Below are 12,927 nucleotides of genomic sequence, written 5' to 3'. Positions count from 1 at the left end.
CTGCGTGGTTCTTAAAGGCCTTGGAGGAAATGTCTTTTAAGAAAAGGTTATTAATCACTTTCCTGCAAAAATGACATGGTAAGATGAAGTAGGATAACTTGAAAGGGCTGTGAGTCTGTTATTTTTGGAAGGAGAAACAAGAATACATAAAGCCATTAGCTAAACTCTAAGGGAGGTTCATAAGATCAGATTTTTTGTAGTTTTTTTTTTCCACTGTAATTTTGAATCGGATTTTACCAGCAAACAATTGGATGGAGGTATGTGTTATGGACTGAATGTGTACTCCACCCCACAAATTTATATGTGAAATTCTGTCCCCCAAGATAATAGTATTAGAAGGTGGGATGTTTGGGAGGTGATTAGGTCATGAGAGTGGAGCCTGCATGAATAATGGGATTAGTGCCCTTATAAAAGTCCGTTGAGTTCTCTCCTTGTCTGCCCTGAGGATACAAGGAGAAAACAGTGTGCAACCCAGAAGAAGGTCCTCACCAGAACTCAGCCGTTCTGGCACCCTGATCTCCAACTTTCAGCCTCCAAAACTGTGAGAAATAAATTTCTGTAGTTTATAGCCACCCAGTCTATGGTATTCCGTTTTAGCAACCGACAGTATAAGAGACTAGACATCCTTTACTAACTCTTTTTTATATTGTGTATGTGTGTGTGTGTGTAAAAACACACATATGTATGTTGTCACTCTCTGTTAGTGCTTTATCATCATTGTTTCTCACTTGGGGATTATTTTGGCTTTTTTGTTGGTTTTTAGGCATGTCATGCAGGTCCAGAGCCTGTCTCACTCCCTTGGTTCAAGTCTCCCATGGCCACTTCTTTACAAACTATGAATATTAGCTAATTTATCTGCTTTTTCTCATTGTAAGATGAGAATATTAATGTGGACAGGACCTCACTGTTGTAAAGATCCAATGAGATAATATTTGTAAAGCTTTAAACCTTCAATAAATAACAAGCACTCACTCAGACGTTATAGTACAGTGGTTAAGAGCTACGAGGCATTGTATACCAGCCCACCACTTTCTAACTTTGTGACATTAGGCATGGTTACTTTTCATGCTTCCAGTGCCTCATTTATAAAATAGAGGTATTATCCACTGCACAGTGTTGTGATTATTGAACTAAATTGTATAAAACATGCTTGCACAATACCTCTCATCGAGGAAGTGTTATGTTTTAGACTTTGAAAGAATAGATTGGAGCCCTGTGCCTTAGATGCCACATAGGCCATTGGGAGCCACTTGACATTGGACAGACAGGAAAGGGCTACTTTAATTATAGGTGGAGGTGGCTAAAATAATTTAAGTATGAGGTGATAAGGACCTAAACTGAGGTGAATGAGAAAAAAGCAGTCAGTTACAAGTTTCCTGTTTCCTAAATAACAAAGTAAATAGTTCTCTTGCAGGAGGTGCAGCTGGTCTTGATAATACCTGGTCTTAAGATAGCATTAGTCTGGTTAGAACCCAATGCAATAAGCATGCCAAACTATGGGATTCAGTGGGAAATACTAAGCCCCAAACATAAATAAATGAACCGAGTTTTTACAGGCAAGATTGTTGGAAGACTGAGTACTATTTAATGGCCTCGTCTATCACTGTCCTAGGAGTTCTCTGTACACGTATTTTAAATTCAAAGAGAAGGCATCCTTGGAACACATACTTGGGCCTGGCCTCTTGATCAAAGCTGTGGGATAATTTGGTTTTTAGCTTATAATTGACTGTCTCCTACTTTCTTACATAAAACCTTTTACAAATATGTTTGAAGGAAAAATGTCAAAAGTCTTAAAGTAAAACATATTATAAAAGGCATTCTATTCTTAGAGTGCTAAAACCATAGAAATTTTCATAATTGCTTCTGCCATTACTACTGCTGTAGGCCCAGAGCACCCCCATCTCAGGGGGACCCAAACATAGCCAGTAGTGACCCTGAAACAAAGTTGACTAGGGCATCTCTTGCCTTAGGGGAGATGGAAGGCCAAACATCAGACATTGCCCACAGTTATGCTCCTGGTACCTGGATGGGAAAAGAAAAAATATAATTGAGGTGGAGGAGAGAGCACCAGTTGATTGCTTGAGCACATTCTTCAAAACTACTATTTGTAAACAAAATTTTTCAGGTCATATGTTGACAAGACAGTTCTTAGGACTGATAAAACACAGAAGCAATAAAATCAAGACACCGAGGTAGTCTGAGGTACCGCTGGGTGGTGCCTCTTTTCAGTGTGCCCAAGTCAGAGCTCTGCTGGCTTCAAATGGGAACCTGGCTAAGGCTCCAGGAGAGAGAGAGAGAAAAGGTTGTTACCTCTCGAACCTACAGCTGGGGCTGAGTGGGGAAGCTGCCCCTACCTACTTACCCTTGCCTCTTCCTGTCCCATTCTTCCCTCATCAAATCCTTCGCTGACCTAAGGACTGTCAGAAGACCGTATTCCTCAAGAATTGCCAACGTGGGAAGGGCATGCAAGCCCCAGGGCTTCAGTCCTACAACTCCCCAAAGTTCCTGGCTTTGCCAAGAGGGGACAGGGTTGACAGTGGCAGCAAAGTCAATGTGGGCAGCGTGAGCAGGACAGTGTGAGCAGGGCAATGTGGAAAACCGTATCTCTACCCATGTGCTCCCACAAACACCCTCACATTGGCAGAATTAGGCCCATTCTTAATGGCCATAGCCTATGGTTAATAATGGTCTGCCCATGTATAAAAGGTTGAATTTAATATCAGAGAGGCAGTTTGGGAGTATACATGAATGATATACAGAAGGATGGGTTATATCAAGATCAAATGTTTGAAAGTTGAAGCTTGCCAGTACAAGGTTTATGAAGATCACAACAGTTTGTGAGACACCTAATTAATTTCCTTGATTATTTAAATATTATCTTGAATCTATTCCCTGATGTTAATGATCCTGTCATCAGTTTGTTTTTTTCTAGTCCAGTGTTCTTTTGAATAGAGGAATTGTGTTACATATTCCAAAAATGTATTTTTCTTTATTTGGTCTCTAGGAAACCAAAATTGGCTATTACTGTAGTTGCACATTAACCATTATGTCATGATTACAAACAGGTACATCCTAGCATTAGAATAGAAACGTGATTTGGGTGTCTATAAGCTGTTATATACAGTTTTTTAATGCTGATTTACTGCTTAATTTTAATAGATCAATATGTCATTCTGTTTGTAACTGAAACTAATTCTTTTCCATTAATTAAAAATATAATGAGAAAGGTGGTTTTCAAAATATAAAGTATGTTACTCTACAAATGAAAGACTTGGATCAAGTGGTTTAAATGTGTATTTACTCTTCTGTAGGACAGAAATATATATAACCAACATCTCAGCATTTGGGGACCATGAAATGGGATGTCTGAGAAAGTACCTAGCACATGTAAACTAATAGCCATACAGTAAAAAATTAGATACCTTATAAATTTATGTAGCTACATGAGACTCAACAGCATTGAAAGTTATTTTTGATTGAATCAGTATACCAAAAAAAGACAGCATCATTTAAAATAATGGTTATTTTAACTGTTCTACACAAATCTTTCACACTCTTTGGCTCTGGAATACCTTCCTTGGGGAGGTGTAATTATAGTTGATTTTTATTCATGTTTAATTAGCACATTTCAACACAAGTTAAAAATATAGAAAGCAATACAAGACCTACATTGAGCCCTATTACATATATTATTTGTATCAAGCCAAGAACCTTCCTATATATATAGTGTTATACTCTGTAGTTGTCTTTTCTGTTCCATACTGCTTTGTTAACTGACTTTTCATTACATAAGTCTATCTTCCCAACTCTTTAAGTTTGTTTTATTACTTTGCTACTTTTTTGAAAACCTTACTTTTTTTACTTTTCTTTTTCTTTTAGAAGCTCTCAAAATGTTCACTTTGAATTTTTCTGTCGGGACTAGATTGTTGAGCAGTTAACAGGCTTCTATAAGTCTCCTTCATAAGTTCCTACAAGCCAACCGTATCATTGGGCATACAGAGTGAAGTAAGTCAGAAGGAGAAAAACAATTACCGTATGCTAACACATATATAGGGAATCTAAGAAAAAAAAAGTCTCATGAAGAGATTAGTGGTAGGACGGGAATAAAACACAGACCTACTAGAGCATGGACCTGAGGATATGGGGAGGGGGAAGGGTAAGCTGTGACGAAGTGAGAGAGTGGCATGGACATATATACACTACCAAATGTAAAATAGCTAGCTAGTGGGAAGCAGCCGCATAGCACAGGGAAATCAGTTCTGTGCTTTGTGACCACCTAGAGGGGTGGGATAGGGAGGGTGGGAGGGAGGGAAACGCAAGAAGGAAGAGATATGGGAACATATGTGTATGTATAACTGATTCACTTTGTTGTAAAGCAGAAACTAACACACAATTGTAAAACAGTTATACTCCAATAAAGATGTTAAAAAAAAAAAAAAAGAACCACAGGGACTTCCCTGGTGGCACAGTGGTTAAGAATCCACCTGCCAATGCAGGGGACACGGGTTCGATCCCTGCTTCGGGAAGATCCCCCATGCCATGGAGCAACTAAGCCCGTGCGCCTGTGCTCTAGAGCCTGCGAGCCACAACTCTTGACCCCGCGAGCCACAACTACTGAAGCCCGTGTGCCTAGAGCCCGTGCTTCGCAACAAGAGAAGCCACTGCAATGAGTCTTGCCTGCGCACTGCAAGAAGAGTAGCTCCTCTCACGGCAACTAGAGAAAGCCCGCGCGCAGCAGCAAAGACCCAACACAGCCTAAATAAATAAATAAATAAAATTAATAAATTAAATAAATTAATTTTAAAAAAAGAACCACATACTTTAGCCCTCAAGTATACAGGAATATTGTTATTAGGTAAATTTTTTTGCAATATGTGTTAATCTTGTCTTCCCTACAAGATTATCAAGCACTCAGAGAAATGATTATAGTGTTTGTTTTTGTCCTGTTTTATTTTGAATATTGGCACCCTTTCAGAGAACTCATCTCCTGAGCTGGCTTCTTCCCTTCTAGCAGAGGATCAAACTGCTCAAGATTATCTCTGCTTTACAAAATAAACCAAAAATCCCAAAGGTTAAGTCACATGACTGAGAAGTGGTAAAGCCAGGATTTGAACGTGGTTATCCGATTCAAGACATCTTCAGGCAGAAAATCTGGAGTGTGTCACCAATAGAACATAATCCCTGATATAAGAAAGAATCATGAGCAAAGAAATTGGTAAATAAGTGGTTAAAACTAAAAAATATTTACCATAGAAAGTAATAATAATACATAATTTGTGTGGTTAATAAAGTAAAGCAAGTTAGAACTAATATCCTGGATAACAAAGTCATAATTTGGAAGTGGGATGGGTGGGGTGATGATTGGATATGAAGTTTTCCAAGGTCCTTGTACTGTTTGGGAAGAGGGTAAACATACTGATTAACTTTAAGCTTTACTCTTTTAAGTGTACAAGTTAAAATGTCTTGGGTAACTACTAAAAGAGTGTATCATTTCCAAATTAATGCAGGGAGAAAATCAATTTTTTTTTAAAAAGCAAGATATGTAGAACAAAGAAATAGGGAAACATAAAACCAAAACCAAAACACAGAAAGATGTAAATGGATAGAAAAAGATGTCAGGCTAGGGCTTCCCTGGTGGCGCAGTGGTTAAGAATCTGCCTGCCAATGCAGGGGACGCAGGTTCAAGTCCTGGCCCGGGAAGATCCCACATGCCACGGAACAATTAAGCCCATGTGCCACAACTGCTGAGCCTGCACTCTAGAGCCTGCGAGCCACAACTACTGAAGCCCACGTGCCTAAATCCTGTGCACTGCAACAAGAGAAGCCACGACAATGAGAAGACTGCGCAGAACAACAGGAAAATCTGTTTCCTGCTCCTCTGGATTGTTGGCAGAATTCAGTTCCTTAAGTTGTAGGACCATAGTCCCACTTTCTTGCTGGCTATAAAATGAGTAAGGGTCATTCCCATCTTGTAGAGGCTGGCACATTCCTTGGCTTATGGCCCCTTTCTTCCATTTTCAAAGCTAGCAACAGGCATGTTAAATCCTTGTCCTTGTCTCCGTGTTCAACTCTTTTTGTCTTCTTCCATTTTTTAGGATTTGTGATTAGATTGAGCCCAGGTAATCCAGGATAATCTCCCCACCCCAAGGTCTGTAATTCAATCACGTGGAAGTCCCTGCCACTTAAGGTAATATATTCATAGGTTCCAGGGATTAGGGAGTGGACATCTTTGGGGAGCTGTTATTCTGCCTACCACACCATCATAACTTGTTAATATGGTGAATTACATGAAATAAACTTGCAATATTGAACCCAAACTTTCATTCCTGAAACAAACTCAACTTGGTCATGATTTTTACCTTGTAAACAAATTGCTGGATTTGCTTTAATAGTATTTTGTTCGGGATCGTTGCATCTTTATTTAAGAGTGAGAATAGCTTATAATTTTTCTTTTTCATCCTATCCTTGCCTGTCTGGGTCTGTATGTTCATCCGTCCATCTATCCTTTCCTCCCTGCCTTTCTTTTTTGAAGAAAAATTGACCGATAATTCATTTTTTAATGGTTCTAGGACCAAATAGGTTTTCTATTTCTCATTAGGCAGTTGCTAATTTATGTTATCTTAGAAAGTTGTCCAAGTTGAACAAAGTTTTCAAATTTATTGGCATCAAATTGTTCATTTTTTTGGTTAATTTTATAGTCTCTGCAATTTCCACAGTTTTGTCCCACTTCTCATTATTTGTATATTTTTTCCCCAATTTGCCAGAAATTGGTCAACAGTCTTTTAGAAGAACCGATTCTTGGCTTTGTGTACCTTCTCCACCATATATCTTTTATTTCTTTCATTAATTTTGTATTTTCATCTTCACTATTTTACTTCTTCTTTAGTTCATTTTTTTTTTACTTTAGTTCTTAAGTTTGACATAATTTGTTGATTTTGTCTTTTTTCCCCCTGTAACATAAGCATTTAAATTTCTTAATTTCCCTGTTATTACTTTAGCTGTATTATACAATTTTGTTGTTTAGTTATTTCATTGATCTTTAGTTCTAATTAGTTATTAGAACTAAATAACCAGTTATTAGAACTAAATAACTAATGAGTTATTTACAAGTCTCCTTTTGAAACTTCAGAAGTGTTTTTCCCCCCTAGTTAGTAATTTCTAACTTAATTGCATAGTGCTCATAGAATGTGGCCTATATAACATCAATCGTTTGAAATTTGTTGAGAATTACTACCTGAACTTATACGTGGTCAATTTTCATAAATATTCCACATGTGCATTAGAAGGATGTGAATGCTCTAATTGTATAGTGCAACACCAAATGTGTGTTAATTCAATCTTAATTATGTTGCTCGTATCTTCTGATTCTTGTCTGTAAGATCTATGTGTTATTTTGAGGTGTTTTAAAATCTCCACTATAGTGGTAAATATATCCATTTTTCCTTGTAATTTGTCAAATTTTGCTTTTCTTATTTTAAGGATTTGTAATTAGGTGCATATATGTTTAGAATTCCAAAGTTCTAGGGCCCTCAACTTTTTATCATTATTTAGTGAGCTTTGTTTATTTCTGTTTTGTCTGATGTTAACATAGCTACACCTATCAAAATGGTTAAGTCTCAGGAACATAATGAGCAAGATAAAAAGGAATAAATGAATATATTTTTCCCTTTATATGAAGTTTTACAAGTCAAAATTAAACAACAGATTGTACAGGGAATTAAACATGGCAGAACTTGGGGCTGGGCTGCTCATGAGAGCCGGGCTCTCCCACTCCTGCCAGGATTCATCCACTCCAGGATTTGCGGACCACAGAGCTCAAGCGGGCAGGCTGGCAAGGGGGATCACCCACTGGAATCAGAGATCCGGGGTCCCTGCACAGGACCTGACCCGTAGGGGAAAAAAAAGAAAAAAAAAAAATGGCAGAACTCAAGAAGGAAAGGGAAAAGTAAAAATTTCGGGATAATTTTTTTTCTAAAGGGGTAAAAGGATCACATGGAGGCACCCAGAAGGTTTCAGAGAATAGGTAAAGTTCTATTTCTTAAACTAGGTGGTAAGTACATAGATATTTTATTATTTTGTCTACCCTATGCATGATTAATATTTGTATCTGTTTACTATTTAATAAAAACTTTGTAGGTGTGCATCCTTTGACACAGCAAATTCTATTTCTGAACTTCTACTTCATAGAATATCCATACCAAGGAATATTGTATTGTCATTGAAAATAATTTTCACCATGCTTGGTGTTCTAGAGGAGTTTTCATGAGGTTTGGGCGTTTGTTGAATAGGAAAAGCAGTATTTTGAGACATAATAAAAATGTGTATATATACATGAAAATATTTATTTGATTTTGTGAGTGTGATAAAAGATATGAGCATATCTTTAACTATATGTCATTTAGTCAAGTTATATTGAGTTGGGAGTTGAAGGGGAGGAAGTGAGAGAAAAAATAAGGAAAAATTACTACCACCACACCCCAGTAAATAAATATTGATCTACAGATGTTTGGATATATTTAGAGCTTCATTAAGAAATTAGAAGAACAAAGTATGTATCTACTGAATTATAGGGATGTCAATTTAAAAAAGTATTTGGAGTCTATTTCTTTAAACCAAGGTATGCATATTATTGTAAATGCTTGTGTAAGTATATCCAAACAATGAGAAAGGTGCAAAAAGGTACAGACTAGTCTGATACTATTGCTGATGTTTTGGATGTGGGATATGAGAGAAAGAAAGAAATCAAAGATGAATCCTAAATTTTTTACCTCAGCAACTGGATGACTGGTGGACATGAGACTGGGAGAAATAGCTTAGGGGTTATGGAATTAATAATTATGCTTTGAACGTATTAAGGCAGAGAATGCTGACAAACTTCAAATGGAGATGTCAAGTGAGCAGTTCAAAATGCCAGTCATGAATTTAGAGGATTTCTCATAAGGAAATACAAATTTTGGAGTCCTCAATATACAACTGATATTTAAAGCTATAGGACTGCATAAGATTTCCTAGGGAAAAAGTACAGCTAGAGAAAAAAGCAGATAAAAGGATAGTGCTCAGGATTGAGCATTGAGAACTGAGTGCTTACAGGTCAAAGAATGATAAGCCAGCAAAGGGACAGAGGTGAAGTTAACAACAAACAGGAGAGTGTGGTCTCATGGAGGCCATGAAAAGAAAGCGTTTAAATGAATGAACAAAGAAATTCAAAAGCAATATTGCTTCCCACTCTCAGTTACTTTTCAGATTTATCCTTATATCAGTTATCAGTTGTCCAGCATAGTGGGAGGCCAGAAATCTGCACTTCCATCCAACAGGAACAAGGCACCACTCCCCTCTGGGGTATGAAAGAAGGAGAAATGGGAAACCTGAAATTTCACCCCCACCTGGCAGTCAGGAGGTGGCACTCCATTCCATCTGGCCTAGTGTCAGAGTGGTCCTTCTAAAATAGAAGGTTTACACAAGATCCAGAGTCTTATAATGCTCTAAATGTCCAGGATACCATTTTAAAAAAATCATTCATTGGGACTTCCCTGGTAGCACAGTGGTTAAGAATCCACCTGCCAGTGCAGGGGACGTGGGTTTGATCCCTGGTCCGGGAAGATTGTACATGCTGAGGAGCAACTAGGCCCGTGTGCCACAACTACTGAGCCTGTGCTCTAAAGCCTGTGAGCCACAACTACTGAGCCCATGGGCCACAACTACTGAAGCCCTCGTGCCTAGAGCCCACACTTCACAACAAGAGAAGCCACCGCAATGAGAAGCCCGTGCACCACAATGAAGAGTAGCACCTGATCGCCGCAATTAGAGAAAGCCAGGTGCAGCAACGAAGACCCAGCGCAGCCAAAATAATTTTTTTAAGCCTATAAAATTAAAAAAATTAAAAATAAAATCATTCATCATACACCAAGAACCAGGAAAATTTCAAATTGAATGACAAAATACAATTTTAAAAGATGCTGACACATAGAAAGAGAAAGACAAATATATATCACTTACATGTGGAATCTAATATGACACAAATGAACCTATCCACGAAACAAAGACTCACAGACATAGAGAACAGACTTGTGGTTGCCAAGGGGGACAGGGGTGGGGGAAGGGATGGACTGGGAGTTTGGAGTTAGCAGATGCAAACTATTACATATAGAATGGATAAACAACAAGGTCCTACTGTATAGCACAAGGAACTATCTTCAGTATCCTGAGAGAAACCATAATGGAAAGAATATAATAAAAAATATATGTATAACTAAATCACTTTGCTGTACAGCAGAAATCAACATTGTAAATCAACTATACCTCAATTAAAAGATGCTGACACCAAGATAAATCAGATGTCAGAACTATCTGACAGAGATTTTAAAGCAACTGTCATAAAAATGCTTCAACAAGCAATTATGAACACACTTGAAAGAAATAAATAGAAAGTCTCAGCAAAAATATAGAAGATATAAAGAAGAACCAAATGGAAATTTTAAACTAAATGGAGGAACTCAACAGCAGAATGGAGAAGATAGAGGAAATAACCAGTGAACTTGAAGATAGGACCAAAAAAAAACAAAAACAACAACAAAAACTCTCCAGTCTGAACCACAAAGAGAAAATAGACTGACAAAAAAAAAAAAAAAATGAACTGGTCCTCAGGGACCAGTGGAACTATAACAGAAGATCTACATTTGTGTAATCAGAGTCTCAGAAAAAGTGAGAAAGAGAGTAGAGCTGAAAAGTATTCAAAGATATGATGGCTGAACATTTCCAAATTTGTCAAAATACGTAAACCTACAGATTCAAGTAGTTGAACAGACAGAATAGACTCAAAGAAGTCTATACCAAGGTACATCATATTTAAACTTCTGAACGCAATGAAAGAGAAATACCATCTATAGGGAACTTTTTTTGGATGGCAGATTTCTCATCAAAACCATGGTGGTCAGGGGCTTCCCTGGTGGTGCAGTGTTTGAGAGTCCGCCTGCCGATGCAGGGGACACGGGTTTGTGCCGCAGTTGGGAAGATCCCACATGCCGTGGAGCGGCTGGGCCCGTGAGCCATGACCGCTGAGCCTGTGCATCCGGAGCCTGTGCTCCACAACGGGAGAGGCCACAACAGTGAGAGGCCCGCATACCGCAAAAAAAAAAAAAAAAAAAAAAAAATTTCAATTGCCAAAAGAAAAGAACTGTCAATTCCATTCTACATATGGTGAAATTATCCTTCAGGAATGAAAGAAAACTACAGAAAACTTAGAAAAACTAAGAATTATGACCACTAAGTCTGCTATAAAAATTGCTGAAGAATATTCTTCAAACGTAAAGGAAATGATGAAAAATGGAAACTTAGACTATCAGGAAGAATGAAAGCACAATAGAAAGAGCAAAAATATTAGTAAATACGACAGACTTCCTGCACTCAAGTTTTCTAAATTATGTTTGACAGTTGAAACAAATATATATATGTATATAACATTGTCTGATTTGGTTTGCAGTGTATATAGAAAAAATATTTAAGACAATTATAAATAGGGGAGGGTAAAGGGACTTAAAGAGAGGTTAGTTTTCTATACTTCATTTGAACTGGTAAAATATTAAAAACAGTAGACTGTGATAAGTAATGTATATATAATGTAATACTTGGAGTACCCCCCAAAAAATCTATACAAAGAGATACACTCAAAACATTATAGACAAATCAAAATGCAATTTAAAAATATATATATATTCAATTAACACAGGAAGACAAAAGGAAACACCAGGAGGAACAAACAAAACGAAATAAAATGGCAGACTTAAGTCAGAACACATCGATACATTAAATGTAAACGATCTAAATACAGTAATTGAAAGACAGAGAGGGACTTCCCTGGTGGTCCAGTGGTTAAGACTCTGTGCTTCCCATGCAGGGGGATCGGTTTCGATCCCTGGTCAGGGAACTAAGATCCCACATGGCATGGCCAAAAAAAAAAAAACGGAGATTAGGAGAGTAAATTTTTTTTTAATGTTTATTTTTTTTTCTTATTAGTCATCCGTTTTATACACATCAGTGTATACATGTCAATCCCAATCTCCCAATTCATCACACCTCAAGCCCCATCCCCCACCGCTTTCCCCCCTTGGTGTCCATACATTTGTTCTCTACTTCTGTGTCTCAATTTCTGTTCTGCAAACCAGTTCATCTACCATTTTCTAGGTTCCACATATATGCGTTAATATACGATATTTGTTTTTCTCTTTCTGACTTCATTCTGTATGACAGTCTCTAGATGCATCCACGTCTCTACAAATGACTCAGTTTCGTTCCTTTTTATGGCTGAGTAATATCCCATTGTATATATATACCACATCTTTATCCATTAGTCTGTCGATGGGCATTTAGGTTGCTTGCATGACCTGGCTATTGTAAATAGTGCTGCAGTGAACATTGGGGTGCATGCGTCTATTTGAATTATGGTTTTCTCTGGGTATATGCCCAGTAGTGGGATTGCTGAGTCATATGGTAATGCTATTTTTAGTTCTTTAAGGAACCTCCATACTGTTCTCCATAGTGGCTGTATCCATTTACATTCCCACCAACAGTGCAAGAGGGTTCCCTTTTCTCCACACCGTCTCCAGCATTTGTTCTTTGTAGATTTTCTGATGATGTTGCAAATATTTTCTCCCATTCTGAGGGCTGTCTTTTCGTCTTGTTTATGGTTTCCTTTGCTGTGCAAAAGCTTTTAAGTTTCATTAGGTCCCATTTGTTTATTTTTGTTTTTATCTCCATTACTCTAGGAGGTGGATCAAAAAAGATCTTGCTGTGATTTATGTCAAAGAGTGTTCTTCCTATGTTTTCCTCTAAGTTTTATAATGCCCTCTCTTACGTTTATGTCTCTAATCCATTTTGAGTTTATTTTTGTGCATGGTGTTAGGGAGTGTTCTAATTTCATTCTTTTACATG

At 37.6% G+C, this 12,927-nt stretch overlaps 1 long non-coding RNA gene across 4 annotated transcripts in view; it reads left to right on the top strand.

The window, feature by feature from the left end:
- The window catches only part of LOC114484180 (uncharacterized), a 69,613-nt gene that overhangs the window by 636 nt on the left and 56,050 nt on the right, over positions 1 to 12,927 (top strand). The gene's annotated exons all lie outside the window — the stretch shown is intronic.

The sequence above is a fragment of the Physeter macrocephalus genome, chromosome 18, assembly GCF_002837175.3.
Source record: "Physeter macrocephalus isolate SW-GA chromosome 18, ASM283717v5, whole genome shotgun sequence".
Taxonomy (NCBI): Eukaryota; Metazoa; Chordata; class Mammalia; order Artiodactyla; family Physeteridae; genus Physeter; species Physeter macrocephalus.
This window is presented reverse-complemented; position numbering and strand designations above follow the sequence as displayed.